Here is a 6,266-nt window from a genome sequence, read left to right as displayed (position 1 = left end):
CTGTCTATTACGCGTCGGAGCTGACGCTGTCAGCGTCTCGCCTTGAGACCTCTAACGTTGAGCGTTCCCACGCGCAATGGAGCTAGCGACATAGCCATTTCAAATAGCAAGAGCAAAACAACGGCAAGGCGTCCAGCATTTAGCAACTTTCACAAACTGAGCGTCCCTGTCGGCACGACAGCTTGAACGGGCACCCGCGACGCCAGTCGCGTTGGTCACTGCGTCGCCTCCCCTTCTCGGGTGAGCGACGCTGACCTTTGTGCTGGGGCGTACTTTCCTTTCTTGGCCCAGGTCGACCGGACCTCCATCCACTGCGGCTCCAGGCGTTGAACACCTTCCCCCTGCGTCTCCTCATCTGGAGCATCACGTCGATGCCGTTTGGAAGGTGTAGCCGGCTCCTCAATGGCCGTCTCATCAGGCGTCTCATATGGTGTGTCTGGCTCCGCGACCATCTCCACGTTAAACCCGTCACGCCCATGATCCGCGTCTTCGGGTGCAGGAGGTGTCCTCACTTCTTCCTGCATTCTTCTTTGCCTCTGCTTTCTTCCTGCAGTGTCGTCCTGTGTCGATGCGGATGGCGTTGCCACCTTTTCCGCGTCACTAGCCACCTGTTCAGCCTGCGTTTCTAAGGACGCTGTCAGCTTCTCCGTTACTTCTTCCTCCATCAATTCGAGACCCTCGTCTTCATGTTGCTTGCTGCCAGTAACTCTTGCATATGTACGCACACAGTCTTGTGCTTCATGGCCGATTTCCCGGCACTGAGCACATCTTGGCACTCTGCAGTCTCGCCTAATGTGTCCTTTGCGTCGACAACGAAGGCAAATTGGAGCTCTGCCGGGAACGACGACGAGCACTGAACCACCAAAGATCTTGAACAAATGGGGCAAAGCGTCCGGTGTTAAATCCTCTCAGAGCGTCATCCGCACAATACGCGTAGTGGACTCGGCTTGTTCAAAACCTCTCACCTTCCAATCCTCTTGTCGTACTTCTTTCACTTCGCCATAGTGGTCGAAAGTCCTCTTCAGTGCTTCCCCGGTAACGTGGAATGGCACCCAGTGCACTTTGAGTGTGATGTATTGCTGTACAGGGTCAATGACGGCGCAAAAACGCCCTTTGACCTCCAAGCCACCCGCGTTAACCAGTACTTCCTTTGCCTCTGGCGTTCTTAGCTTGATCAGCCACACATGCGTCATTTGGAAGGGCCCTATACCAGTCACGTCTTTCAGTAGCACCCAGCTCTTGCAGCGGGTCACGGAAGTCTTCGAGGCGGTATGGTCTCCCGGTCACGTCACAGTGTAAAAACAAACACTCCTTCATAGTTTCTCCTGATGGCAAAGTCGGTAGTACATACCGATAACCCGGTGGGGCGACAGAAGACCTGTTACCACGGCCAGACGCGGCCGCTGAACCCGCTTTTGCAGAGCTCGACATCTTGCGTCCGAACGCGTCCGTGTCCAAAGGCGACTACGTCAGCCACACACCCACGCTTCCAAGGGTTGCGTTCATGCGAACCATATGATTGCGTTCGAGCGCCCTCGGCGAAAGAAACCACCTAGAAACGCGGTACGCGCGAGCGGCGCAGCGTGGCGGCAGCGGTCAAACGCTGTACCTACTAGCAATAGGAGTGTTGCCGCCGGGGCTTAGCCACGAAGAGAAGCCGGACTACAGGAGACATGCGGGGAAAACAACATCAGGGGACGCGTGAGAGTCGCGCATCCCCACACGTGACGCTTCTGTCGCGGATGTTAATCACGGCGCCGTACTCACGCAGGAAATCCATCCCCAATATAAGGTCCTTGCAACACTCAGAAAGAATGACGAGGGTGGCGACGAAGGTTGAACCGGCGATTAAGAGTCGGGCTGTGCATTTCCCGACAGGTGTCATCAACTAACCTCCGGCGGTTCTTATGTTGGGTCCGTGCCATCGCGTCTTCACCTTCCTCTTAGTTTGTCGGCGAGCTGTAAGCTTATGATTGAAAAATTGGAGCCAGAGTCAGCAAGAGCGGCTGCTTGGTGGCCGTCAATGCAAACGATGAGGTCGGCGCTCAGGACGTCAGTTAGGTCTTTTGTAGTTGAGTCCGTCGTATTCGTCGTTGCATTCGCTGTCTTCGCTGTATTCGTCGTTGCATTCGTCGGAGTCTTTACATCGTCGTACGTTGATAATAGGGGATATGGAGAACTTCAAATACTGGCAACCTCACCCTCGCAGGTCGCTGCGTCTAGTTTCCCCGTCGCGGGCTAGGGGACCTGCCCCTAGTGACGTCGGCAAAACTGCGACGAGTCGGTGAATTGTAGCGCACGGACGATGGCGAAGGAGAACGTGATCGGGGAGTCATCGCATTTTGCGGCTGGACGTTCACAGGAGCGTCGTAGGCGCGTCGACCGTCATATGGAGAATAGGCGTTGTTAGCAGGAAAGCTTGGGTATTGGGCGGCGCGAGAGTTGTTCCATTTGTGGCAAACTCGATAGACGTGTCCAGCTTGTCATGCTGATATGCTGGACACGTCTGTTATGCTGATAGTTCGGTGGCAACTCTCCAAGGAGCCAAGGATTGGACTGCGTATGTCGAAGATACGGCATTGTTTGCGGTGGCGTGATCGGCGAGGTCGGTAGAGTCGACGGGGGTGACAATATCGGATCTGTTTGTGGCGTAGGTGATGGTCTAGTTGTGGGTGTCAACGACGTCGATGTTGCGTTGACTGGACGGTGAACAGCCTCCGCATAAGTAAGGCGCCGCGGTGCGTTACCACAGTCTGGCGATGAAAAAGCTTGCCGGACTTCTTCCCGGACTACATCAGCCACGAAACACACCGCTAGCGCCGGTTCCGTACCCGTACTAACAAATCCGAGCTGCCGATGCTCTTCTCGCACAACCTCTCGGATAACTTCACGCAGAGGCTGGCCGTTCCTCGCAGCCAGTACGGAAGTGTTCGCGGCCGAGTTACTCATGTCATGCTGGCGGTATCGTTGATGTAGGGCCCGTTCAATGGCTGTGGCCTCTTGTGAACTCCGCCACTGTTGTCGGTGGATTTCTCACAAGGCCGGCAAACAGTTGTTCTTTCACTCCCCGCAAGAGATACCGCAGCTTTCGCTCTTCTGGCATGTGAGGGTCTGTCTACGGAAAAGACGGGTCATATCTTCTGAGAACATAGCAACATTTCAAGTAGACGCTGCGCATTGTCCCCCCTGTCGATGCTTGTAAAAGTATCCAGCAGCTGTGTGCAGAAGTCGTCCCAGGTGGCAAAGCTTGTGTCCCGGTTGACGTACCACGTACGAGCATTGTTCTTCAGGTAGAAATAGACGCTCGAGAGTTTGTCCGCCGAGCTGGTCATATCGTCGTACTTAGCGACGCGCTCGAACTGGTCTAGCCAATCTTGGACGTCTTCAAAGGCATCACCAAGAAAGCTCTCCGGAACCATAGGGTTCTGCAGGGTTACTTGCGTTGGAGCCGCGGTGGCCATGGTAGTTGCAGGCGGCAAACAATTTCTTGGGGTTTCTTGCAGGCGACCGGACTCGGGCGCTAGGCCTAGTAGGTGGCGACTCAACCGGTGGACCGGTGTTTCGACGTGCAATGGCGATTCCGGGCTCGATCGTTGGCTCCGCGAAGGGGTGCCAAGCATGAAGGATGGAGAATACCCAGCACCGCCACCATTGTAATGATGTGGGATTGACGAGGACGCGGAGCAGCACCAACACAGACACCTTATCATTCGTCAACAAAAACCAACAACATCTTCTTCGTCTCCACGCGTAACCTAAAAGCCCGCGCAACTTCAACCTCGTCCCCACTGGCACATTCCTTCGGCAATATAGTTGTTACAATATATATAAGCTGCTAATACGACAATTAGACCAATAGGAGCTCCGCGGCTTTGCCAAGATATATATATATATATATATATATATATATTACTGAAGGCGAATGACTGCGCTTCGATGTCTGGAAAAAGAAGACGAAGATGAGTGTGGTTGTTGTTGACGCTGCAGCTCGCGCTCGCCAGTAACCCGACCTGCCTTTCGAATAGCCTTCTGCAACGCCACGTTCAGGCCTGCTTGAAGGCCTGAACCCCATTTTAAGTGGTGAAGGTGCTGGGTGCTGTTCATCGTGGAACTTCGCAGCCGGACGCTACCATCAGCTTTCACCATTACTGATCCTGGCCCATCGCAAGCTGCTCCCGTGCCAACGACAATCCACTGTGCTGGCGTGCCCCGACTACGCGACGCACCTATATTTAGCGGCACCGAATACCAGGACGTCGAGGATTGGATCGTCGAGTATGAACGAGTGAGCTCGTGTAACAAATGGGATGACCGAGCCAAGTTCACGAACGTTCACTTTTACATCACTAATGCAGCCGGCCTCTGGTTCAAAAACCATGAAACCGAAATCACGAACTGGTCGACCTTCACGGCAGCCGTCGCGGAGGTCTTCGGTCGTGCCGTCGTGCACCGGCTTCGCGCGGAACAGCGCTTGCGCAGTCTAGTCCAACGCAGGGAGGAGACGTTTACAAGCTACATAGAAGATGTTCTGTCCCTGTGCAAGCGCGTCGACCCATCTCATCACCGAAGGAGAAAAAATAAAGCAAATCATGAAATAGTCGAGGACGACAAAATTTAGGTGCTTGTCGCTAGGAACCCCCAGACGGTAGCCGACGTGATACAACTCGGCGAGACTTACCACGAGCTGCGAAAGCAGCGTGCGTAGACGCGCCGTGCTGCTCAAGATACAGCAGACATTTCCACCCTTGCCAACGACGCCACGGCTGATCACACCGTTTTGCTACCACACATAAAGCAGTTCATACGCGAGGAAGTTGCACGTCAACTTTCCCTTGTCGCCCACACACCTGAGCCAGCGCCGTCACCTTTAGACCCACCTCTTCGTCACCTCATTGAGACACAAGTCACCCAGGCACTACCAGCTGCCCCTCCGGCGTTGCCTGTCACTACGCCATTAACTTACGCTGCCATTCTTGCCAGACCACAGGCCCCATCTCTTTCTGGCGCCTACCGGGCCACCGGGTCCTTCTACACGTCGCCGCCACCCTCACGCACAGTGCCCCATCCTTCTTTGCCCACCTGGACCATCTATTGTGAATCTCTGGCGCACCATTGATAACCGGCCCATATACTTCGCATGTGGTCTTGCGGGCCATATAGCCCGCCACTGTCACCGTCGCAGCTTCCGCTCTCAACATGGTGTGGCTTCGCCTACCTATCAAGGTGCTCAGCATTCACCACGAGTTTCTTCTCCTGTCGCCGACCCGTTTTCAACACGCTGCCCGTATGACTCACGCCGGTCATCTTCTCCCCGTCGCCGATCCATCTCCCCGATGCTTCGCCGACCTAGCCCCGCACGAGAGGAAAACTAACAGCCACAGTTCCCGAGGCAAGAACTGCGCCGTCATCGAACTCTCCAAGACCTCATTTTTACCCGCCTAAGGAAATTGATTTATTGGTAGAAGGTATCGCCGTACGTGGACTTGTCGACACACGAGCTGCTGTTTCTGTAATTAGCGAAAAATTGTGCCGCGATCTGAGAAAAGTGACCACTCCGCTTACCGATGTTTCCCTGCGTACGGCGACCTCGCATCAAGTCATGCCTACCGCTCAGTGCACAGCCCGTGTAATTATTTATTCAATATTGTATGTATGCCGTTAAGTTCGTCGTCCTGCCCGATCATCCTACGACGTAATCCTAGGATGGGATTTTCTGTCTACTCATCAAGCCCTCGTGGACTGCGCTCGTGCCGAACTCACATTGTCGACGCTGTGCCCTGACTTCGACGACCACACTCCCCCTAAAGTGTTTGCCGCGGCTGACGTCCACATCGCCCCTTTTTCCATCGTTCTGGTGCCGGTGTTTTCGCCTGCCGCCGCCAACTCACCTGTTTTGTTTTCGCCATCTGCAGCTTCTGCTCGGTGCCGAAACTTCCTCCTCCCGTGGGCTGTCATCAACTTCTGCAATGGTTTTGCGGCTATCTACGTGTGCACTGTATCTGCATGTCCGTCACTTCTCCTACGCGGCTAGTGTCTGGGGAGCTTCGAGACTTTTGACTGCCTTTTCGAGGATGCAATGGTTGGAGATAAGGCATCACTACCGATTTGTGCCGTCGCTTCTGCTGCTGGCACCGATGATCCTGCCAACATATTCTTAAATGCCGTCGATTCCGCCCTCACACCTGCGCGGCACAAAGAGATCGTGCAATTCCTGCAGCGTTTTCGAGCCTCCTTCGACGACAAGCAGTCTTTCTTAGGTCGAACAT

At 54.5% G+C, this 6,266-nt stretch overlaps 1 pseudogene; it reads right to left on the bottom strand.

The window, feature by feature from the left end:
- Positions 1 to 215: 215 nt before the first annotated feature.
- LOC125944338 (uncharacterized) lies at positions 216 to 1,449 on the bottom strand (annotated as a pseudogene).
- Between the last annotated feature and the right edge of the window lie 4,817 nt (positions 1,450 to 6,266).

Source organism: Dermacentor silvarum, chromosome 3 (genome assembly GCF_013339745.2).
Source record: "Dermacentor silvarum isolate Dsil-2018 chromosome 3, BIME_Dsil_1.4, whole genome shotgun sequence".
In the NCBI taxonomy this organism is placed as follows: Eukaryota; Metazoa; Arthropoda; class Arachnida; order Ixodida; family Ixodidae; genus Dermacentor; species Dermacentor silvarum.
The sequence above is the reverse complement of the archived record's forward strand: the minus strand, read 5'-3'. Positions and strand labels throughout refer to the sequence as shown.